The 26,429-nt window shown below is 36.1% G+C and overlaps 1 protein-coding gene across 1 annotated transcript in view; it reads left to right on the forward strand.

Moving 5' to 3' along the window:
- Nucleotides 1-26,429, forward strand: part of LOC118744258 (7SK snRNA methylphosphate capping enzyme bin3) — a gene marked incomplete in the record, with an annotated part of 144,577 nt that overhangs the window by 109,655 nt on the left and 8,493 nt on the right. The window contains 1 exon segment of the mRNA XM_036477152.1: nt 25,419-25,751.

Raw genomic sequence — 26,429 nt, forward strand, 5'->3', positions numbered from 1 at the left:
TGTAACTCATTCAGGATCTAAATGAAAATAGGCACTAGGACCTAACCAAACACCTCAGTCCAGAATAATTCAAACAAACATTTAATTCGTGGTGACACATAAAAACAAAAAAAAAATATAAATAAAATTATAGTTTAAAAAACTAAAACCTTCCTATTATAATTGCCATTCGTACTGTCATCAGGTATGTAACTTGAGAATAGAAATAGCTCCATATTTTAGGCGCATCAATATTACATAGTTACATCCCGAGCTAATAAAAGGAAGGTAAAAAAGCAAATATTTTAAACATGTCAAAGAAAATAAAACAAAAATTTAAAAATAAAACAATAAGCAAAAAATATAAATAAAACGGAAAAAAAGAAAAAAATAAGTAAAATGAAAAGCAAAAAGGAAAAAAGAAATTTAATAATAAGTCATAACAAAAAGATCGAATAAGAGAGCCACATAATTATTAATTGAATATTATAAATAAACTGCCAACTGTCTATGCTTTTAAAACATTTGCAATAAGCAGAATGAGTGTTTACTAGTACTTGGCTGTCTGTCTGGAGCTTGCAGTTACAAATGTTGTTCTTCCAGATTTACTCAAATTGTCGTTTGCCAGATTTTCCCACAGTTTTACTAAACTAATTTATGCACTTAAAATGCGATCATTCCTTGTTAGAAAATAAATTGAAATCGAAATTCACTAATTGACTTCTAAAATAAAGAGTAAAAGAATTTGAATAAATACCTCATAGTTTATTTTGTCATCATTTAATTATGCTAATCACTACTTTGCACTACAGAAAATAGCAAATGTAAATGCAATGAATTAAATTTTAATTAAAAGCTATTTGCTGTTCGTATTCACTTATAGTTTCAAAAGTCTACTCACGTGCAACACTTTCCAACTAATTCATTAGGCGAGCAATGAGAAAAAGTAGCACAACAAAAGTAATGACAACAAAAAACTAACGAAGCGAGAAAGATAAAAAATAACTAAATTTCTGATAATAAAGAAATCTTGCAACTTGTTATTTTTTCAAACTCAAGTAGAAACTTAACGAAACTCAGAACGACAAGAAAAATCAAGTAAGTGGATCAAGAAAGTAACGGCAGTCGCTGAATTAGACGTGCAACATTCAGCAGCAGCAACAACGCAAAAATCTCAGATGAGGTGGAAAACAGCTTGTTATGCTACTTCCAAAAGTGAGTCAGTTTGTCAGTCAGGCAGTCAGCCAACAAGACAGTCAGCTAGATAGGCAAACAGCCAAACTCTTAGCTATTTAATCTGATAGCCACTCAACCTATCATCTAAAGTTTATTAGTTGTTGTTTGAGGCAACAAAGAAAACAAGTTAAGAAGTCAACAAGCAGAAGAAATAAACAAGAAATGAGCTACCCACAAGGAAATAGCCAGCGAGGAGAGTTGCTGATTTCGAACTGATATCTGTTAAGTGTATTCGAAACGACTATTACTATTTTCCTTCATGCCAAAGGCAACTCATTATTGTGTCCTATTCCAGATTCCGGAAGGAGGCAATAACCGTTTCACCAAGTCTATAGGCTTTTGGCCCATTATATGTATGTATGTACGTATATTAGAAATCGCATAAAACTTGATCTGCGTTTTGATTCGCCCGCCCACAGAATATGCAATCCAGCTCCGCAGAAAGTCCCAGCATGACAAGGTAGCCAGTGGGAGTCCTTAAGCTCTCGCGGTTAAGATTCAGAAATCCTTCAAATATTTTACTAAAGTTAGTTATGAATTTCTTAGGCTACACACATAGTGGAGCGGCGAGCAAAGCGAAGAGCATAACATCGAGCAAAGCTTCAACTACAAACGTATATACATATACGCTTTGCTCTTCACTATGTGCGCTCCCATTGAACAAATACGTTTGTAATCGACGCTTTGCTCGATGATCTTTGCTTGCCGCTTCACTATGCGCTTAGCTCTAGATTGACTGGCCGGCAACTTGTTACCATCCTCCACAGGTTTTGCGCTAGTCGGCGCATTCGTTGCAATCATAACCCTCATGGCCCGGTACCCAGCATAGAGAGACCTTGTTGTTCATCCCTGATTGGTTCAATAGCGATGATCCATGTTTTAAATGTAGTTAGATATGAGCACATCGGTGCAATTTTCTGGAACTTAGGCAAATATGTGTCGGCCCAAGTTTAGCCATCATCGAGCTGGGACTCATCAGTATACCAAACTTCGCATTCGATTATCTCTCTGCAAGTGTACCACGAAAGCCTTATTAGAAGATAGTTTCGGATCGTCAAAGGATAAATTGAAAGTTCTAATGGAGATAGAAGGTCTTCATCCTTTCTAAGTTGCTCAATCGTAAGCCACTTCTGAAAGCCTCCTTTTCAATTGGTAAGGCTAGAGATGATATACCTGCAATTATTTCCTGCGTTTTCGTTGGTCACGTGCACATGGCTCCTATAATGGCTGCACACACCAAGCTATGTAGCTGTTTTCAATTCAAGATGACACCACAATCAGTTTTCTTGACTTTTGACCATCAGATCAGTTCCGCGTATGTGATAATCGGTTTTACCACCATGTTAATGACGAAAACGTGAAGTTAGGGGATATCCGCTTTGCTTTGCCATTAGACTGTGATAAGCATAAAATGTCTTAGTAGTCTTGTCCGCTGCGAGAAGTGAGTTCCAGTTGAGTCTCTGATACAGAGGTGTGCCTAGAAATCGGCTGTTGCGATAACTCAATCTCCGTATGGACTTCATTGACTCTCTTTTTTTGTTTGGTAAAGAAGAGTGGACTTTAATCCTGATCGGATTAATCTGGATGGAATGGAGTCTTTATGTCATGACCATAAAATAATGTTTTTTCTTTGGAACTGTTTCAAATGAAGTCATTTCGAGTCAAATTCCAGTTCCTAAACTAGTTCACAGAGGGACTAAGCATAAATACTTTGAAACAAAGTTTTTCTTGCAGCGTCTAAGCCCAATGACTGCTTTGTTATTGAAGAGCCTATAAAGTTTAGCAGAGAAAAAAGCTGAGAAATAACAATCCGCTGGCATTTATTTATTACCAACGACAGTGGAATGAATAGCTGGAAGGTGAAACTGACGTTAAGATCACAAAAACAAAGAAGCTTTTTTGTAAAGATTGACAAGTGTAAAAACTTTGCTGGCATCAAATCTGACTGACTGTTGAACGCGCCAATTTGACACGAAAGACATAAATGAATTAAGAGCTTGGGGTTGTGAAGAAAATGGCAGATAAAAATGTTGGAAAATACTACTAAAGAAATCACCGACAAACATCAGAGCAATGGCTGCCATTTTTTTCAATATTGTGCAATTATGAATTTATGAGCACTTGGAAATGCATGAAAGCCGATTACAGACTTAACATTAAGCTACACTTTTAACTCAGAGAAGCTACTTGTGGCCCACACATAGGTGGTACACATACAAACACAACAGAACTAATCTCAGACATAAAGTGCGCAAAGCGCTTAAAAATTGCGAAAAGCGTAAGTGCAGTGGAGGAGGATGCTGGCGGAAAATAAAATCAGCATCAGGCGGTTACATGCAGCGTTAGCCAGCCGCCAACGCCAGCACCGAAGCCAACAAACAGACAAACAAACAGTCGACGCAAGCCAAGGATGCGGCAAAAGAGCAAACTACATATAAAAAATGTAAAAAATACGTCAAAAAAGCGTGGAACAAAACAACTTTGAAATAAAAATAAACTAAAAATGAAAAGTAAAGAAGCGGCAACAAAAAGTTCCAAGCGAATGTATGAATGTACATATGTACTTATGGTGAGAAATAAAGCAAAAATAACTCAAAAGCAGCTACCATGTGTGGCAACGAAATCCTTTTATGCAGCCACAAAATCCATTTCTGTTGCCGTTGAGCAGACGTTAAAATAAGAGCAGAAAAGAGGACTTATTGCTAAAAAATGCACGAAGCAAAGAAGACTACCACGTATGTACCGAAGAGTAGTTTGTAAAGCTATGCACGCGCGCAAATATCGCAAAGAAAAAAAGCTAAACATTAAGACAAAAACAAAATTCAAACGATGACTGTTTGTAGATATGTAAAAAAGTTGAACGGCAGAAGAAAAAATTGCAGGAGCTTGCATGGCGACTTACTTAAAAGCGGGAGGCTTAAAAGCAAACATGCCAGCGAATGCAGCCGTAATCGTACATACATACATTTATAAGTATGAAAAGCGTGCGAAGTAGTGAAATGCATGCGTGTATGTGCATTAGCAGTTGGTATTAGTGGCGCTTTAAAAAATATATCTCCGGAAGGACATGCTGCTTGTGCTGCTGTAGCAGCTGGCGATAGAGCCTTAAGCGCAGGAAAATTGCAGCAAATAAAGCTGTTGCTGCTGTGTTTAATGCCTACCGCTTATTTGAGCTAAGGCCAGCAGGAATTTTGGAATTTGCTTTTGTATACTCACCACAACTCGTTTTGTGGAATGGTATCCTAATTGTTAACGAATGGGGTCATAGAAAGGTTGCTCATGGACAAGATCGCCAACATTTCCAAAGCATGTGCCATAAGGCTGTATGGTACAACGAAAGAGCTGATAATCTCGCATTTGGATTATAACTCTTATCCTCCTCGTTTGCCGAATACCATCTATAGTATGTATGTATACCACAGTCATCATACCGATTGTGATTTATGTATGTGACCATGTCTGGTGAAAAGCTCTAAACACAGAACAAAAAAAATAATAATAATAATTGCGGAAGTGCAAAAGGCTCGCAGGCCTAGGACTATTGGCGGTGCGGAGCAACGTACCACACGAGAGGCTTAACATGATCTTTCATCAGCAATCAGTGCACATTTTCGTTTTTGGTCTGGCTGCAAGAGGAGTTAACTTGAGGAAACCAACCAACCTCTCGTACTGGATTAAATAAATAGAGACCGGCTTAATGTAATCTATGTTAAATTAGAAGGCAATTTGTCTTTTCGTGGGAAGTAGCTCACCGAGGTCACTCACTGTAATCTTCGACGACTCCGAGCCACCCTAATAACCTGTACGTTATAGAAGTTGGCGCGTGTCTGCGGTTTTCTACGATAGGAAAAGTGAAATGGGTACTAAATGGCTTACAATCAAGAGAAAGATGTTCACTTATGATTATCATGAGGCACAGTCGCGTTCATGTGGAGATATCCAAATTTTTTAACAAACTACTTTCTTTAGGATTGCCTAGTCCCCCTTTCCTCCTAAGCTAGTCACGGTCCCTCAAGCGGGAATATCGAGTGGCATTTTTCTGTCACCAGCCAAGTCAAGAGGTGATGTGCTAGGAAAAGCATACTGTGGCTAACTTGCGGAGATGATAACTGAAAATAATTATTTTCGTAAGATGACCGTGAGGATGGCGTAACACTGAAACCGGTTTGTCTCCCAAACAAATTCGAACTATAGGGTTATTCAATAAGACCGCAGATGCTCGCAATAGAGCCATTGTTTCATGCGCTTTGTGGCAAGCGGCACCGTCCTGTTGAAACCACGTATTTTCTAAGCCTATGCCATTTAATTCAAGACATAAAAAGTTTGTCACGATAACGTCACTAAACAGCGTCTCGTTGTGTTTGGATAGTTTTCTTGTTAACGTATCCGTTAAAGTGAAAACGTGTCTCATCGCTCTTGATGATGTTTTTTTTTTTTGTTTATCGGCGTCAACGTTTGGATCACTTCTACGCGTTGTCCAACTGAGTATCGCTCCATTACTAATTTTGCCAAACCCTGTAGAAACAATTGTCTGAAAAAAAAAACATTAACATAACATAAATAGTTGCTGTCAAAGATCTGCATCACCCTTATCTCACAGAAACACTTCAAAATACTCTCACTACTTATGTTAACTCTACTCTCAAGCTAATATTTTTTTGTATATAAAACTTCTATCACGGCATTTGAGTAATCTCAAATTTCTACCAGGGGTCACTTGCTCCTTCAGTCTTTTTATTTATTTGCTTCAAAATTTATTTACGTATGGATGCATGAATTGTCTAGTGCATCTACTACAACTTTTAGTACTACTCGCCACTTTGCATATTAAGCCCCACTAGACAATCCGCTTCTAAGTTGCGCGTGATCGTCCTGCTCCACGTACTACGCGCTCCACGCATGCATATAATGTGTGACTCGTAGTTTAATTTTTTTTCTGCACGCCTTTTTTCCGTATGCCACTGCAACGCCTCTGGTAGTCACATAAATTCAACAAGGATGCAACAGCATTTCGAGTGTGTGCCTGCATTGGCAAGCTGGCTATAGTACATCATTGTTCCTGCTATTGCTGCATCTCTGGCATGCTGGTGACATTGTTGTTGCTGCTGAATGCAGGGACAATACTCATTGGTAGCACTCGGGAATAGTGTATAGCCCTATGTGTTCCTTATTTGTTGCACACGATACTTACGTACATATGTACGAGTAGATATGTATGTGCCTGCATAAAAGTGTGAAGAAATTATAGACAGCCGCTTGGAAAGAAGTGTTGTTGATATTTTTTTATGATGTCATTATATTTTTCTACGCCTGTTGTTTGCTTCCTTATTACGGTCTCATTTTCTGCCGTTTTTCCGCGCTCCAGTTTGCCTTTGTTCGCCCATTGTTTATTAGTTGCTTTTGTGTGATTTTTTTTTGCCTACTTGCGTGATTTTTTTCATTTACATACATACATTTGTTGAATGAAAGGAGCAGGACTGAGTCGTGCATAGATTTAAGCTGTAGGCTTTGCATACAAAAGTCGCCTTAAATATGCACGTATGCTAACCAACTTTTTCACACACACGCACACACTCATGTGATATTCTTCGTTGAACACATTTGCAAGTCGTTGTGTACTTTTTCTTACATATTTTTATTTGTTTACTTTTATGTCGGGTTGCTGATATATGTAGTTAGTTGCAAACACTACTGCCGACTCTAAGCTGCTGGCTATCTGCATTTTTCAGTAATGTGTGGGAGCACAATATCGTTAACCACCTGCTGCCAAGTTGCTTTGCAGTTTTATATCCAGCTGTTTTATTACTAGTTTTTTTTCTTTATATAGTAGTATGAAGGTTACTTTCAGTAGCGTTGAGCGCACTTAAACTATCTGTCAACATATTCCTCCCATCTATGTAGCTCTATCAATGTCTGTGTTATTTTATACTATAGCCTGACGTCAAAGGCATTCAAGTAATCCTTTGCTTAGAAATGCACCCTTTGTGCACAGGACGATCATTACAATGCCCAAACACGGAAGTTTCGTGGCTGCCTTGTTTAAGTTTGGTTAGCGGTAGGTAGAGCCACTCTCATACAAAAATGCTAATTTAGCCCACAGTATGCTAAAGCATATGTAGCTCATTCCATTGAAATGTTAAAACAATGTCATCCGTAAAGTTGTGCGGGCTTAGGTTATAGTCAATAAAAAGCTTTGCCCACTGAAAAGATCTCATCTTGGTTTATTCCTCGAAGTCTATTCAAAAGCTCAGTAAAGTTTTTGCAATCGAGCTTTTTTACATTTTCACAAACTTGATTAAGACTTTAGCATTTTAACGAGGTCACTAGGTTGACACGCCAGTTATAGCATAATTTAATTACTCTTAGTTTTTTATTTCTTCGGCTTTGGCTCCACAACCGTCTGTCGTTATTGAGTAGAGACCAAACAACTTGGCTGGCTGCCTCTCTGCTTTGCAAAGTTCAGCTAGCTCCTCATAGCAAGTACATACAAATCCTACTGTACTTGTTCCTTCCATCTAGTGCTTTCCATGTCTTCATCAAACATACGCACTCTCGTAACCAGCGCAATCGTATTTTTATGCGTTTGACCAAGTTCATGTAGTTCCAGAGGTCTTGCGTTGCTTAAGCTCTAAAGGCTTCTTTCTTCCACGCCTCGTGGAGAGATAGCTCTGCTCTGCAATCGCATACCGGGCCCAAAGTAACACCTGTAAGCAAGAGCTTTTCGGAACTGTTACTGGATCTTAGGTAGACAAAGCCATTCACTACTACAAAATTATAATTGCCAACAGTGACGTGTGTCTTAAAACGCGAGTACTCTTTTTATGTTGGCAGGAGAAACTCCGTCTTGTCTTGGTTCACAATTAGTTCTCTTTTGATTCCTTCTTTAAGCCGGAGGATAACTGCGTTGACGGTGCCAGTGTTAAGCTAAATATTGCACAGCAGCAGGTATTGGTTATGCGTAAATGGCGTCAGGGGTGGAGAAAGCTTCTCGGCGTGGTTTAAAAGTGACTTTGAAATCCACGAAATGGTGGAGGAGTCGATTTGATTGGCAATAGTCTTTTTCAGTATTCGAAGTACTGTGGAGATCTGATCTACATATGGTGGATTTGTCAGGCAATCAGTTTGTTTGCTGTTTGGGATAATGTCTTCGATTGGGCCTCATAGGCGATTTAGAGAAGGTTTATGCTACGATAATTGGCAAACACAGCAGGTACTCCCTTCTGATGTATTTAGATGTATAAGGGCACTGAGATTCTAATCTTCTAGCATGCATTCAACAACCAAAGCACCACCAACTGTTCGCGGCCGTCTTTTAACACCGTCTTTCAACACAGCCACCGTCTACTCATAGCCCAATAATCCAACAACTCGAGGCGTCTGGTTGTTTTCAAGCCGCATTGTTGCTGTCTTCACCTCATCTTGGTTGAGTGAGAAGCCCTGAGATTAGAGAAAATATTGTTTGAGGTTCCACTTGGTCAAGCGCGTCATTAGAGTCGGCATTCAAAAGCTTTGGCTCAAGTGTAATCTGGACGTAGGTTACCTGGTTTCTACCTCCGTCTGTGCAGGGGCGAGTCCTGATCTTAAATCACTCGGCTACGACTTAAAAAATTTCCATCTATTTATTAGCTGGCGTTTATATTGTCAAATTAGCCACGATTGCGCCTAAAAGTATGCAACATTCTTATTATTTCGTGCATCTTTTTCGTCACATGTCTGTAATTCTCAAACGGTATAAAAATAAATTTAAAGGGAAAATTTTAGCAGTACTCTTTAAGGAGTAGCAAAAAAGTCCAAAATAAAATTCTAGTTCTTTATTTTAATTTCATCGAACTTACGTACACCATGATTTGTTTCCCTTGTTTTTTCCTTAAAAAAAAGATTTATTTATTCAACCAAGTGAGTGTGGTTTGACATATTTTTATGCTGTTCCAATTTTTTATTTTTTTTCCGCCAATATGGCAACGCTTTATGCATGAAATTTATATGAAGCAGGTTTATTCACGCATACATTTTGTAGAAACAAGTGACTCGATTCAGAACACTCAAGTGTGATGGTAGTGGGGTTGAAAAGGCAAGTGAGGCGTAAGATGTTCCTATGCGAATGTGCGACGAGGAGACTCCGAGTATGTTTGTGCGCCAGTGGTGCAAATTATGAATTCATTAGCGCCAGTAAGCGAGCCCCAAACACTGAAGGCAACAAAAAGCGGCGCAGATACGCATACATAAGCACATATGTTTGTATGTACTATAGATGTAGTAGAGCTATGTAGGTGTCAGACCACTTTGGAAGGCATTCATTTATTTTTATTTTTTTTTCTTCTGTGCTGATTTGTTGGTTTCTGTGTGTGTGAGTTGGGGGTGTGCATTGGTGTGGTTGAATAGTTATGCTCCGATCCGGCTTGTTTTTTGTGCCGAGGTGTGAATAGAGGGGTGAATTTCACAGCACACGAACGAGATTTTACGTTAACGCTTGTATGTTTGTTGCATTAAACAGTCTCCTATTTTTTTTTTAAATTTTTTTATTTACTTTTTAACTACGAAGCGACAGTTTTACTACGCTTTAAGCGGCAGCAGAAATATGCGCTGTAAAATTGTAAAAAGGTGGGTAGTGTGTAGCAAAGTAGAAAACTGGCACAGATTTATTTTTTTGCGCAACGAAGCACTGAGTACAATGTTGTTTTTGTATTTATTATTTAATATTATATAGTTTTATTTCTTCACTTGCAGCGACGGGCGGTCGGTCGTTGCTTCTGCAGTATTGCCACTTCACTGGCTAATTATGCTGCTTTGTGCAATGTTATTGTTGATTATGTTTTTTTTTTTGCATAACATTTTTATGGCTGGCTTGGGTTTTACTTTTTTTCTATGTGTTTTTATGCATTTATTTTTAGTTCCTACACTAAAACCGAAACTTCATCGCTGCATGCAACTAACCTTCCCCACAGTCATTGGCTTAACCGCATTATACCGGCTGTTCCTAAATGATTGTGTAATTAGCGGAAAATCGTTTGCGCAATTTTACGAAATGTTATTTTAATGATTTTTTAAATAGTGTGGCTGTGATTTTTTATTTTTTGTGAATGTCAGTTGCCAGTGTTCGGTTGTCTGCTATTGACAATGCTAGCCTCTGCCATCTGGCTTTGCAAACAAAATTAATTTAGCGCATATTTTTGCGGTAATTGGTTTGTTGTTGTTGTAATTTAACAAAAGTGACGTGTGCTGGTTGTATTTGTTGTCAGCTGATATAAATTTTTGCAGTCTGATGAATATAAATTTTTATATCCTCATCGATATTGGTGTTTCCAGCAGAAGATCTACCGCGAAAAAAAATAATAGTCATATGTCTAAGTTATTTAATATTTTTGCCAAAAATGGTCCCGCTAGGTGGCGCCATGGTAAGACATAGACTTGCAAAAAATGGAACCGCCAGGTGGATAAAACAAAATTAATTTACATTTAAAAACTAGGAAAAATGACCGCAAATATTTCAAATATTACTACAAAAAATGTTATGCAAAAAGTCCTGTCCAATTAGCTGTTTTGCAGCGAATATGTATATATGTTTGCTTATATCTTTAAATCTCGACTATCAGTTGTTGTAATTGTTTCATTTAATACTTAATTACTATGCAAAAAAGAAAACGGGTTTAAGATTTTACCTTTTCATTGTATATTTCTAAATTTCTTCATGTAAATGTCACGTCACGTCAGATTGGGAATGTCCGAATGGGGAATATTTTGCTGAAAATTTTGAGCATAATTTTTTTTGTTTTTGTTTTCTGATTATATTTCTTTAATTTTTATTGATTTGTGTCTTTTTTATCTCCCTCGGGATGTTTATATTTTTTGTTTTTTATTTATATTTTTTGCGTTTTAGTTTTTATTTGTATTTCTTTGTTTTTTAATTTTTTGTTTTTTGTTTGTTTTTGTTTTTTCTCTTTGTTCTCCCCTTTTGTTCTTAAACGTTACGTTAGGTTTCTGTTGCTCAACGTTGACTTTGAAAAAGTCGGGAAGATAGAGCACTTAGTATATTTTTGTGATTGTAATTTCTATGTGTACGATGAATCTCTCAGCTCTAGATTTTTAGATGGATAGAGTGGAACAATTACTACTAAGCTTATAAGGATGATTTCCCCCATATTCGTTGGGTCCTTCTCTAGAATGCCTGTCCTTGTGCTGGAGGCACTGCTTAATCCTGAATTTTCATAGTCTGCCCGCCCCTAAATGGATGTAGCCGCTAGCCACAGTTCCCACAAATTTATTTGTCTTCTCTAGCCAAAGAATCGCATTTTAGAAGAAGAAATGGGTTTTTTATTGCTGTATAGCCATATCGATAAGAGTCGTAAGATCTAACTCACCTATTAAAGTAGGCTCGCAACCTGCAATGACCCATCAAATTAACGGGTGATAAGCAGCCAGTCCTCTCCACTCAACTCTACTATGGTGGTATATGGAAGGCTTCTGGTCCAATTCGCTGGTTAGCTCCCAGTATTTCTTGTCAATTTGTGAGCATATTGGTTACCATAAATGCTTCGCTTCAAAAATGCTGGGATATTTCCTTATGGTTTTTGAATCGATCTTGAGTTTTTCTCGAATACTGCCGTGTTGGTTTTGCTAGTTCTGCGAAACTGAGAGATGGGAACCTTTTTTTTGGATATACCCACATAATCTGATTGAGACCTTAGAGCAAACATTCTTGGGCCAGCCACCAGATATAGCGTTCTTCGGCTAGGCTTCGAATTGGATGAGACAGCGATATACGAGCTTGTTTAGTGTCAGCAGTAAGGATAAAATGTGTTTTAAGAATAAATTTTTATAAGAGCTAATAGTACGCATTCAAAAAAGAAATTACTGCAAATAATCGGCTTACAAATTATTAGCAAATGTATTAGGGAATGAGATTCCGTCATCCCTTGTCAAATCTTCGTGCTTCAAATGAAAGTATGTAGATTCTATTTTATTGGTCTTAGTTAAAGAAAACAAATACGCGTCCAAAAACATGTATTCTGTGCTTCTAATATAAAATTTTAGTGTAGTTTTTGTTTTTAATTGGATGTAAACTTCAGTTTGTACCTATTTCGCTTATCCTGTGTTCATTTTTCATTAAATTTAATTGGGATTAAAAGTTTACTTTTCTATTTAAAGGTTTTCCTTCATTATCATTTGCTTTTACTTGTCAACAATTCAGCTTGATTACATTCGTCGACATACAGTTGTCCACAAAATAATAGGAGTGCGCTACTTTGGCCAATTTTGATTGCTTTTCTTTTGTTTGTTTTATGTTTATAAGTTTTTTTCATAATCTATCAAAAATCATATGTATATGTTTGTAAATCCAAATTTCAAACTTTGTGCAAAATTTATAAAAATTCAACAAATTTCCACCAAAATTTTAAACTTTTTATTCAGAATTAAAAAAAAAAAAATTAATGCTGCAGTTGTATAGGTCATTTAATTTTTGTGTAAAAAAGTGCACGTTGCACTAGCTTTTATTCACACAGCGAAACGCGTCCATCGATTTTCATGATCTATGTCTCATTTTGCTTAAAGGTTATGTGACTTTGCGTGAAAGTAATACGACTTGCCTTTTTTCCGTTTTGGATTTTTTGTGAATTTAAAAAATAAAAAAATTTAATATTTTAAGCAAAAAATATTTTTTTTCTTCATACATTTATTTTTACCGGCAAAACTGTTGATTATATAGAAAAACGTTATATAAACAGATTAAAGGAATTGTAATTTTTAATTTTTTTAAATTTGTTTGAGCAAAATCGGGCTAGTGGTTCTCGAGTTATGTCAAAAAAAAGACCACCAAAGGTGACAGCGAAACGCCGGGACACGTATAACTTCTTTTTTACCGATATAACTTTCCCCGGTAGTTTGAACCCTTCCCGATCACTGAGCCCTACCATTTGTCTCACAGTGTAATCTTTAAACAATCAAGAGAAACAATAGTCGAAACTGGTCAAAATATGGTACTCCTATTATTTTGTTGACAACTGTACTTGCATATGTGTGTATATTGCTTGTCTAAATATGTGTATGGAAACATTTTATTTATCCACATATTTATTTAATATCGTCGTATTTACTTAACAACAATTGCTCGAACTGCACATATGGCAATAAAAGATTTATTAACAGTTGTAGGACATTGGACTAGGACAAATGAAAGTAGAGGGGGAAAGAATGTAAGGTGAAATAAACACTTACTCGTAGATTGGGAAAATAAATACAAAAAGCATTTACAATTTGATAAATGTATCTACTATATGCATATGCGTGGTGTAGGCATTTTAACATTTATATGTACGTAAATACAGTGGCGGTCAAAAGTGGATGAATGGTGTTTAGTTTTTAATATTTACAATGTTTTTCAAGCCATAATTTTTTTGATATTTTGTTATAAAAATATGGTTCATGCTTTAACAAAAACCATATAAATCACACTTAACCAGAAATTTTCTAAATTTTTTGGGTATGCAGTTAACAAGCTTATTCTAGTAAAATGAGTGCAAATTTTGAGCGGCTATAAAATCGCATTGTTTTTTAAATTTTTTTCTGACGGCTTTTGCATTTTTTTTTTCTTATAATAATAATAGTAATAATAATAGATTGGCGCTTACACATATGTTAGTGTTTGCTCGAGCTTCTCCTCCGACTTGTGGCGTGCACCTTGATGTTGTCACACAAAGCGGAGGGACCTACAGTTTTACGCCGACTCCGAACGGCGAGTGTATGTTTTATGAGAAGCTGTTTTTCATGGCAGAAATACACTCGGAGGTTTGCCATTGCCTGCCGAGGGACGACCGCTGTTAAGAAAAAACCTTTTTCTATATGTTTTGCGATGTTGCTTTGACCAGGGCTTGAACCCAGGTGCTGATGAGTGAAAGCGCGCACTGCTTACCACTACACCACAGCGGCCGAAATAGCGAAATTTAGTGAAACTGGCGTTGATTTTTTATTTTTTTCGCGAATTCTCTTGTGCATATTCTTCCACAAGAAATTCATGTTCATATGGAAAAAAGTGCAAAACGCCGTCAACAAAAAAAAAAAAAAAATAAGTCAATGCCATTTTTTAGACGCTCAAAACTTGCAATTATTTTACTAGAATTTTATAAGCTTGTTAACTGCATACCCAAAAAATTTCTAAAATGTCTGGGTAAAAAGCTCGAAGTTTAGATAAAAATTTGTCGAATTTTTCTAAGTTCTGCACAAATTTTGAAAGTGTGATTTACTTAGATTTTGTTAAAGCATACTTTTATAAAAAATATCAAACAAATTTTAGCTTGAAAAACATTGTAAATATTTAAAACGGAAGACCATTCATCCATTTTTAACCGCCACTGAATGTATGTATGTATATGTATTTATTGATTTGTGCGCTCTTGTTTAATTTTCTACCAGTCAGCTGTCACTCTCTTATGTGGTAATCGGGCAAGTAGTCTACATATAGGCTGCATGTCTTGGCAATGTTTAATTAATTTCATAATAAATATTTGAAGAGCATGTTATTTGTTCATGTGGTTGGCTTTCAACAGCAACAAACTCACTACATGCTGTGTGTATACATTTCGTTTTTTCGCCCGTACTTTATTATGTAATACCTTTTAACTTCCAACCCAAAACGAAATTGGCTTTTGTGGTCACGTCAGTGTCACAATGTAACCATACATATCCATACGGAATATATATGTACATACCTGCAAGAGTTACATAACACTAAACACATTCGCCGCACTGCCGTCGTGCGTTTCGCACCCACTACCAGCCACTTCTAACTAATACGCTCCCACCCAACATTGCTCTACTGATGCATAACCTTTTCTTTCCCTCATACACAGGACGAGCGCTTTTCGCTTAAGCAACTATTAGACTTTATTTTGTATTTCTCCACTTAAATTAGATATGTATGCTTCACTCTGGCCTGCCACACACACACAAACTGGTATGCAGTCCTTACATGTTTTTACGCATTACTTAGTTTTCTACAATCTATAGATTTGGTCGGTTCGGTCATGCTTCTCCACTTCATTGCTGTTTACCCTTCGCCGAAGTCCACTTCTCGCCTTCACTTCATCGCCGTGAAACGTTAATTGGATTTTCTCATCAATTTGCCACACTCAAAGGTTTGTGCAATGTAGCTGCTGCATCAACACAGTCGAAGCAACACTGTGCCTGACCACTTAATTGCGTTTATATATTTCGTACTCACATCTGCTCTGAACAGCCGAGCGCATAAGTACCTACCTATACATAAATATATAGTCCTTGACGTACGCCAATAGTGGGTTTTGATGTTTCTCAAGCTGGTTGGTGTATTAAGTGAATTTTCGATATTATTTTTCTTATTTTTTTTTTACTTTTATTATTTGCTTCCTGCTCACTTCTGCTTGCTTTTCTGAGTGTTCTCGATAGTATATTTATGAGCTTAATAAGCGGCTTAAGTTAAAAAATATATCTCATAATTTCCTTCATCTCTGCTACATTTACTAGCAAAAAGTAAGCTCACGTACTCAGCAATTATTTTTTGCTTATTAAGCTCTTCTTAATTAATTTTATTGCTGTTGTTATTAAAATTTATAATTCATAGCCGCAGCGCAGTTTTCGCCTTTTTTTTAAGTAGGCGGTTGAGTGAGCATGGCAGCCAATTAGGTACAAGGATGTCTGTGGCATAGATTCTGAGTAAAATGTTATGAAAGCTTTCGCCTTTGTTGGTATGAATCTTAAGCGTTCCGGTAAAGGAAATTGCGTTTGAATGCTTGAATTTTCATCTTAAAAAGGCTGATTAGCCATGGGCATTTTAGAGACAGTGGCAATGAGATAAGATACATGTAGGGAAGGGTTATACAGAACAGCGAAACATTCGTCCTTCAGATACATAGTGTGTATTCATGTGGAGAGGGGTAATCTCTTATCACCAAGCTGTATGTATACTTAATAAATTTAGACTTAGGCCAGGTCCACTTCATAAGCGCCGTGCCAAGCTGTTTTAAGCTTTCTAAACGTTTTATGAATGACCGGCAAAGGATAAAGCTCTCTCTGGCCAATACTGATTTACACCGAATAATAACCATGCAGGACTTTTGTTGTACTTTTTTGCATTCTTCGTACTTTGATTTTCGAGATTTTCCAGGACGTTTGGATTCTTTCAGGAGATTTTAGACCCTTTTCGTGTTCAGGGATTTTTAAAGATACTCTTTGGTACTGTTTTTTTTTTAATCTTTAGAAATTTGATGCATTTTGGAACGATTTTCCGTCATCCATTGTCAAATGTGGTTTGGAGAGCAACCGGTGTCCTTATCTCCAAAACCAACTTTTACAAGGGATGAAGGCAAAGCGTTCCACAATACATCATACTCCTAACCTGTCGGAAACACCAACAACGAAGGTGAAAACTTTTAGGAATTCTTCACGGCTCAACCTTCGAGGTTTTCCGGGGACTTTTTCGGCACTTTTCTGGATACTTCCGTGTGTTGTATTCCTGGGTCTTGCCAGCTATTTGCGGGGCCTTTTCGGGTTTGCTTTGCGATTTTTTCGGCATCCTTCATGTTTTATGTGTCGAGATTTTCCGCGAACTATCAGCGCTTTTGGCACACTTTTGCGATGTTTTTCTGGACTCCTTTGGGGTTTGCCAGATTTTTGTTCAGGGATCGTTCGTGCTTACATGAGTTTAATTTTTCACACAAAGGATTTTTGGGGCTTTCTTTCGGTATTTGCTTTTACTTTTTCGAGACTTTTCGGGACACCTTGGTTGCTATTTACCCTGGATCTGGATATTTCTTTGGGATTCTAATTAGGGTCTTTTAGGAATTTTCAATTTCAGGGACTTTTTTTGGAACTTCTTTGGAATATTCCGGACTTTTATGTATACTCGTGCATTATTTTCCTAAATCTTTCGAAATCTTTGCGGGTTTTTTCGGGGTTCTTTGTGATTTTTTTCGGGTTTTTATATTTTTTATGAATACCTAAAAAAAATCTAAAAATGTTATTTATTTTTTGCTCTTATTTTTGCCATAATAAAAAAAATTAAAATAAATGAAAAGTTAACTTAAATTGTTTTTATTATAAAATATTCACTCGCTACGGTCTCGGCTTTTCAAAACTATGAATTCTCTAGCCTCTAAATTAATTCGCTTATACTTTGCTATTTTTTGTTTTTGTTTTCTCGTTTCCCCCGGTGTGCACAAAAGTGATTGTCGCCGTTTGTCAGAAACACTACAGCTATATTTTAGCGAGAAAAAAACCCTTTTTCCAAATGAAAATAAAAATTCCAAAGCGACAAATGGTCCATCGTTATTTTATGCATACAAATATGTATGCAAACACTCAGCTATAGACTTACATAGAAACGTGCTAAATATTTGCATACATACATATGTACATATGCGTACAAAATTTGGCTACCTTTACATCTCAGTTAACTCATCTATTGTTGGTTTGGTCAAGAGTAGTAAAATTGCCTTTCATCGCTACATATCTACATACATATGTGTTTTTGTATGCACATAAATAGATAACTATGTAAATATAAGTCTAGTCTGCAGTTGCATTGCACGCATACGAGTATATTTTTTATGGCTGCACACTTGTCGCACTCGGCAAGTAAATAAATATATCACACACAAAACAAAAATAAATGGACTAAAAAATGGTTTCGTAAAAAGTAAAAAAAAAAAAATTTAAAAAAAAATTGTGGAAAAAATTTGTATATATTAAAAAATGTGCTACAATAAATTAATGCTAGCTTTTCCGCCATCCGCTGTGGTACCGCAATATGGACTCATCTGCTGGAAGCTTGCTTCATAGTAGCCCAACCACCTTCCGTCCAATTCCATTTCCGCTGCCACTTCTTGTCACTGCTGGCTGCTGCTTTTGTCGTTTTCTTTCGCAATAAATATGCAAATTTTTTCATTTTCAGTTATACTACATTTGCAACGTGGAGTGGCATTATATATGTATACATATACTACATACATATGTTGCACTCAAACTGTATATCCAGATTGCTTTGATAATTTGGCAACAAAATAGCTTTTTGGGGTAAATTTGTGAAAGTAGCAGCAGGTGACATGGAAATTTTATTTCCAAAACCAAACGGTGCGTTGTAAAAATTGTGAGTTTGGTTTTTGCATAGCTTTTGCTAGGCTTGTTTAACGTGGACGTGGATAGAAACTTCTTAGGTAAATAAATACATAAAGTAGACACTTCGGAACACTTTCTTAACCTTTGAAAAATTAAAGAAAGAACCGCATAACTAACGCAGAATCAGCTTAAAAAAATTCTTTGTTTTGGTCCCGGTGACTGGTGTATTTAGGGCAGTGACGATCAGAAAGAGCTTTTACTCTATGAGCATCTATAGAAAATGTGCGGAAGAAGTGTTAAAAAGTTTTCTATAGGCTTTGCTTACTCACTGAGTAAAAGCTCATAGTCATGCTGCTATAAAGCGACAACCTCGATTTTAGAGCCTAAAAATTTAAGGAAGCGGATTCAAAAGCTTTTACTATTATATGAGTATGATATTTCTGATATACTTGGAGGTTTTATGCGAAAAAAAGCTCTTAATTTAGGGAAATTCTAGAATAAGTATTTATTTTTTTCAGCTTTCAGAATCTCAGCAGTTAATTTGAAAACTCGGAATCGTATTTAAAAAACTATTTTTTTTTCGCTATTTTACATTTGCTCAAAGCCCTGTATAGCATACTGAGAAGCTACCAGTTTTTTTTTATCGAAAGCAATCACACTTTGCGGGTGCTTGAATTTAAAGAAGTCAGCAAATTATTTGATTGCTTTCTAATGTAAAAAGCTTTAAGCTGTTTAAAAGCCGTTAGCTTTAAAAAACTACCTTCGAGTACTTGAAAGTTTAAAATAATCGAAAAGCTACTTGAGAGCTTTCACACTTCAATTTTAAAGCGCAACTTTAAAGAACTTAAAACTGCTTTGAAACTAAAGATTTGGAAATGTAAGAGATAAAAAGCTACATTTGGCAGGAAAGCTTTCACCATTTTTTTATGAAAGCTCGAAAATGTATAGATAATATAGATATAGATTTAAAACTTCAATTTTGTTCTATTTGGTAATTGTCAGACGGCTCTCGTGGTGTTGATGTCTTTTAAAAGTTCATGACTTCGATATTATCTAAATAATTCATAATTTGTTAATATGGGTACACAAATTTATGTGCAAAAATGTGCAGCACAGGTGTTTTTAATGCGTGATCGCGTCTAGTGGGGGAATCTTTAAAACAAATTTTAGAAATAGAAGGTATTGTCTCGCTCCTCCTATGTGTGTATGTACATATGTGTGGGTGCATATTTCCTTCTTTCGCTTGTTTATTAGACACGTAACACGTAAAGTGCTGAAATAAAATGTCATCTTATCTAGGGAAGTTGTTATTGGGCCAAAGGCAGCTGAATTGTCAGCAAAAGCGCCACCGCATGACACATGCATACGTAAATGAACTGTCTCACAAAGGTTGCTGTGCCATGTAGTATGTGTGTGTGTGTGTGGATGTGTTGTACATTCCTACGCATATCTCAACTGTGTTTACTAAGCTCTGTGCATTGGTCTTGTCCTGCGTTGCGCTACATATACCCGCAGGCTGCTACTATCTTACATCCTTTCTTGAGCACAGCTTCCTTGTAACCTAGTTACTTCCATTGAAGTTATGCGACAGTGTCCTTAAGCTGTTATTTACGAGTATAAACTTGCTGACAAACGTGCATACATATATTTGTATGGATGCGTACAAACCTACATAACTGCGGGCTTTAATATTTATATTTGTTATCGTCTTTGCCACTTGAGTTGTCATTGTATGCATATAAGTATATGTGTGTGTACATATACATACCCTGCAAAAAGTTGTGCGACTAATATCTAAAGAGAGTATTCCGAGATTACTCTCAATCGGGTACAATTGGGCATTAATTAGTCCTAACTAGTCTCATACGGGTACTAATGGAGGTCAATTAGTCTCGACTCATCCCTTATGGGTATAATTGGATATCAATTAGTCCCCAACTCATCTCTAACGGGTACTATTAATGATTTAATGATATGTACGCACTTAGTCAATGCAATTTCATGTGCGGCGTTGGCACGCAGGGAGAGTATTCGCCTAACAAAACTGAGCACCCCGGTTCGAATCTCAGCTGGTGCAAATTTTAATTTTTATTTTTTAAAAGTGACTAGTCGCCTTGTATACCCGCTCGGGTATAAAGCTGAACAATTAGTCTCTTCATAGGACATGCTCGAACAAAAGCGATCAGTTCATTCCATATAAAGAGATCAAAAGTGGTATTAGTCGTCTGCTCCTTTGCGATTGCTCCCGGAGTCATCCCGGATTAGTCCCATTTTTTGCAGGGTACGTACATATGTGATTATACTCTGTTTTACTCATTCATGTAGTCAACATTCCAACGACATAGTTAAGCTTCATACCAACCGTGATAACAATAAACAGCATAACAATAAACGATAACAAAAACAAAAAGAAAAAAATTAATAGCAACAGCAGCAAGGATGGCCATAATAATGGCAAATAACAGTGATAAGTCGCTGTGCCAACACAAATATACCCACACACAGTTAAATAAACGAAAACAGAACACATTGTCGCCTTCAGCTGCTGCGGCTTTTTTGTTTTGAAAAAATATATAAATAAAGGATAAACCTTGTCGTCGTCTGCTTTTGGTGCGCTTGTGTGCGTCCCTCGAATGCCTGATGGCCGCTAGTCGGAACAGTAGTCATTCACACAGGCAGTCAGGCAGTGAGGCATAACCATTTTGTCATTTATGCGTTTACTTACTTTTCGTCCTTTGACCCACACGCGCCGCCACCCACCATCCACTCTGATATTATCATTCAACTGCGTTGCGTAACTCTTTTTTGTGCCTTCGGGCATTTTCAGCGTTTGTCTCAAATATATAGAAATATGAAAATGCGTCAATTTATTGGTTTATTGAAATGCAAAGTGTGATTAGGTTAAAGATTATCTTATTTCAATGCCTTTTTGATATTACGCTTTTCTTTCGTACATTCCTATCTCTTTCTCTACCAGCATGAAAATGTTTAAATGATGATTGACTTAAGCCTTGAAAGTGAAGTAAGTGAAATTTTATTGGTTTTACCAGCATTCTCACTCTCACCATCTTCTGTCATCTGTCATTGTGTCATTCAGACTTACATATATTTAAATTTTTAAAATAAGAGAGGAGATTTTTAAATTATTCTTTGAGCCTTTGAAAATATATCGTCGTTCATTTTTATTGAAAAATGCTATACTTAGAGCAATATAAAGTCATAAAAGCTTCCGAAAAGTTTTTAAAAAATTCACAACATAATTAAAATGAACAGTCCTTAAAGTGATGCCCATAAAATCGTGCTTCTGAGTAGAAAGCATGACTAAGCCTTATGAAAAATGAAACTTTAGTAAAAGCTCTACAAATTAATCTTATAGCTGATTAGAGCCTTTGATTTTTAAACGATTTTTTAAAGAGCTTTAACTGTTTATCTGCTACTGTTAGAAAAACGAAACTGTTAAAAAGTGTAAGGCAGTTTTGTTCAAAGGAGCTTTTACTCTTTGCCTGTACGTAAAAAGTATAAACGATCGACTATGCAGTGGTCACCATTCATTTCATCCTATTTGTAGCGCTAAAGTCATGTTTGGTTTTTTCAATAAAAATTCCTGAAGTCGATACCAAAAACAATATTGTGCGAAACTTCTTTACTTACAAAAAACGGTTTCCAACGAAAATTTTTGAGTATGTATTTTCAAGTTAATCAAATGCTCAAAAACTTCGAATAAAATTGTTAAGAAAAAAGTTTTACTGCCTTAAGAATATGTAACAAGGCGCTTTAAAAGCTCTATAATTAACTATTAGTAAACTGATTATTTTCTAACAAATTTTACTTAAATTTTATTGAAAAGCTTCAATATAAGCTATATAAAAGAAATATTAAAATTGCTTTCAAGTTAATCAAACGCTCAACAGCTTCTAGTAAAATTTCGAGACTCAAAAAAGTTCTCGACGAAAATAGGCTTTAAAGTCGCAAAAAATCGACTGAGCTTTTAAAATAGTGGTGGGCACTGGCCTGCCCGCGGGCAAAGCTCTTTCAAGGTTTCCATACTAAAAGTACACAAAGCTTGAAAGAGCTTTGCCTGCGGAAAAGCTGATGCCCACCACCGTTTAAAAAAGCTTTCAAGTTTTACAAGTGTCATAAACCAATATGCAAAAAAATATTAAATATTAAAGTAAAACAAATATTTTCTAGCAAACTCCACAAAGTTTTCAATAACTGAAAAGGCAAACACTTTAAAATAAGTTTCACTACAAAAATATTTCAAATGCTTTCAACTTAAACGAAGGCTCATAAGCTCACAAAAAGGTCTTCAGAGCTTTAATACGCTTTCAAATAATTTTAATGCCTTAAAAAATTACGCGACAAAAAATTTTTTAAAAGCAGCATATAAAAGTTAACTGATAATTTTTAAACAAATTCTGGAAAATGTAACACGTTTTGTAGAAGAATGTTATACTACGTTCAAATTGACGAGCTAAACATGTTAAATGGGCTTGAACCAGTTAAATGAACAAAACATGTTCATAAACAAGTTAAATCGCATGCAATTGTTGTTGGAAAATTTAACCTGTTAAATCATTTAACTCGTTTGAAAACCAGTTCAGCGCAGAGTTGTATCAGAAAGCTTTCTGCTCCGACCAATCAGAAATACCCAAAAGCTTTCATTTGACACGCCAACGTTCAAAATATTCTGAAAAATATTAAAAATTAAAAATAGTCAAAAAATATCAAAATGGTATGCATGTCTGTCCGCCAAAAAAGAGGCCAAGGCGGTAACTAGTTATTTCCCATGAGGTCTCACCGTACGCAGAGACAAATAGTGCATACGAACTAAACATTTTGAAGTCTCTAATTAATCCGTATGCGTTAATATCATGAAGCAGACATTCGCACAAAATAAATTTAAACACAGAAACTTGATTTTGAATTTTTTTTTTTTGAATTTTTATTGGTAGTCAAACAACCGTCAAAGTTAACTCCAAATGTTCAATGTGGACGATTGTGTTTTCTAAAAAGTTATTTTTCATTTGACAAGTTAAATGGGGCCAATTTGAACGTAATATAACTCTGCGAAAATATTAAAAAAGCTCAAAAGCTTGCATAAAATATACACAGTTGAAGGTATGTCATAGAAAAATATTCCATAAGATTTTTTAAAAGCTCTAAGGCTAAATAAAAAAAAAATCAAAATTATTGTTTTCTAACAAAATGGCGAGCTTTTAAGCTTCTTCAAGAAGATACTTAAAAATAAATCAGTATATGAAAGCTTGCAAATATTTTATGTTATTCAAATGTTGCCGAAAGTATACAAATGGTCTTAATAAATGCTTCAAAGATAAGCGATTAATATTTTCAAAATTTGTAAGCAAACTTCAGTTTGACATTTTGCAATAACTTAAAAGCTATTTTCGAGCTTATTTTATGTGAAGTGGACTGTGTCATCGACAAATAGCTATCAAGCATGCATATATACATTCTGAAATCCAAATATTCAATATTTGATATTAATTTCGCTGTGCAAAAAGAAATGACAAAAATCACTCAATAAAAGTTAAATACGCACCGCCAAACCCACAAGTCTTACCCATCCCACGAGCAAATACATTTTTATGGCTGTTACTCATACTCAAGGGATACTCCAAATTTTGTGCCACTTGCTGCCATCTTCAATATCGCCAACAATTATTATAAAAAAGGAAGCGACAGATTAAGTAAAAGAAATATGAAAAAACTAGAAGTTGAAATTGAAAGAAAAAATCGACAGCAACAGTGGCAGCAAAGTTATTGAAGGGTCGCAATGGGGCGCATTCACGAGCGAAACATGAAAAATGAGCGGAGTGAAGAATGATGGAATGAAAGAAAGCAACATTCAATTGATATCAAACAACTTATAACCACAAAATCAGCCAAATAACGGTTGTAAGCAGCTGTTGCGGAGAAACTGAAGCGCTTTTGCGGAAGAAAACAAAAAATTTGCTGGAGCTAGCGCCGGAAAAGGGGGCGTGAAGAGCCACAAATTCACTGATTGTTTCGTGCTGCTTAAATTTGGCAGCTAGGCGCTAGTTGCGAGGAAAAGGCGGAAGCAGTTAGAAGTCACGTCAAGGGATTATTTTCCCGCATGATAGACAGACGTTGAGGCATTAAGTTTTTTTTTTTTTTTTTTTTTTTTTGGATTTGACGTTTGTGACGCGGGGGGCTGTGCCGCTATAAGTCGTCATTCTTTACGACAGCATGCTTTTAGCGTTTATTATCATCGATTTCTAGCTTAACCATTTATTCGAATGTAGTCTTATCGCAGTCGCTTCACGCTGTCCCTGGGCGATTATGCGGCTGCTGATTATGGTTTTGCTGGCTAAACTACATACACACATATGTACATTTTTTTGTTTTTATTCTGCTGTCATAAAGTGATACTTTTTTAATTTTAGCAATCGCGTCGAGTCAGCAGGAAAATTTTTGAGCCCCAAAGGACTTGTAGTCGTAGACACAGTTAAGTGCTATCATGTGCAGCAGTGTTTCAAATGGACGAAAGCACGAGCTGAGCAAACATATGCACATTGTTTCATATCCATACATACTTGGCGTCTATGTGCATTAGGGTGCATCACTCGCCTTACAAAAAAATAAAAGTCGGTAGCTATTACCTTTCCGTCGGATTATAAAATTTATTATGTTTCAAGACCCGCGAAAATATTTCGGAAAAATAGTAGCATTTACGTAAGATGGACCGTTTTAAAAATATTTAAAAAATCGATTTTTTTTATAAATAAAATTATGTAGTTTATAAAAATATTTTTTTCAAAAAATCAGAAGAATTTAAACTTAAAAGGTCCGCATAAAAATATTTAAAAATTATATCAACGGAATCGAAAAATTAGATATTTAGTCTTAGTATATAATAAATTTTATAATCCGGGCGGAAAACCGGCAACTCTTTTTTTGCTGAGGCACCCTAATGTATGTACATAGTTTATTAATATTTTAGCATTTAAGTTCACTGTATTAGATATGTTCTGCCTTCCGTATTTTTTCTACTCTTTTTTTATTGTCGTTCTTACACAAATAAAGTCGAGTGTATTAAACACGTTTTGCCCTGATGGGCACTTTTTACATTTCAGTGAACTCAGCTCCAGGCAGTGGGAGAAGAACAAACGTAGAAAGGCGTTAGCACAGAAGAGCATTGAAGATTTTATTTCGAGAAACTCAATACAGCCTGCCCACCACCTACTGCTGAATGAAATAAGAGGAAAGCAGATACAACTATTTATATACAATTTCTTAAAGCCAAGCATCGCAGAGTCAACACAAAACACTGCGGCTGTAGGGACGGACAGCCAAGCCAGAGCGTCGTCGGACAACATTCAACGCAGTCACATTCTTTTTCACAGTCACAGTGAACGACGGAAGCGGAAGCAGATTTCAAGCGGAAGAAGCGGAATCATCTAACGGAAGTAAGCAAAACAAGCAAGAAAAATAAACAGTAAAGTAAAAAAAAAAAAAAAAAACTAACAGGTCCACAAGCTTATAGCAATGCAAGAAAACAAGTCTGAAACTACTACAATTTTAAGCCGATTTTAACATTAAAACGCGCATAAGCTAGCACGCCAAAAAGTAGACAACAATTGTAAAGCAGAGTGCGGAGTGCACGCAACGTAAAAGTGTAATAAAGTGAATGCTATTGTCGCGTAAAACTTAATTAAAGTACTTACATACAAATAACACAAAAAAGTGTAGTGAAGCGTAGCATACCAAGAGACAAAAGTATAATGTGAAGAAGTGTAGGAATTGATGAAAAAAAATAATACAGTACCTTTAAAGTCAGCCAGCAAGCTGTGAGCGCCAAAATTGAAATGAAGTGGAGCGAAGTTGGCGCTTGATTACTTAAGCCCCCGCTAAAGAATCTAAAATAACAAAAAAACCAAAAACAAAAAAACAAAAAAAAAATTACTGATAACTGATTGTGAGTGCAGAAAATAGGCGAAGCGGAAAAAGTTTACTCGACATGCCTACGGTCAATGTAATTGAATTAAGTAGACGTCAATGACGTCAAGTACCAAGTTGCGCTACAAAAAAGTCAAGAAAAAGTACAAAGTACAAAGTAAAACAATACGCTTGTTGAAGAACGAACA

This window comes from Rhagoletis pomonella, unplaced genomic scaffold (assembly GCF_013731165.1).
Source record: "Rhagoletis pomonella isolate Grant_MI unplaced genomic scaffold, Rhpom_1.0 Rhpom_scaffold_00008, whole genome shotgun sequence".
Lineage (NCBI taxonomy): Eukaryota > Metazoa > Arthropoda > Insecta > Diptera > Tephritidae > Rhagoletis > Rhagoletis pomonella.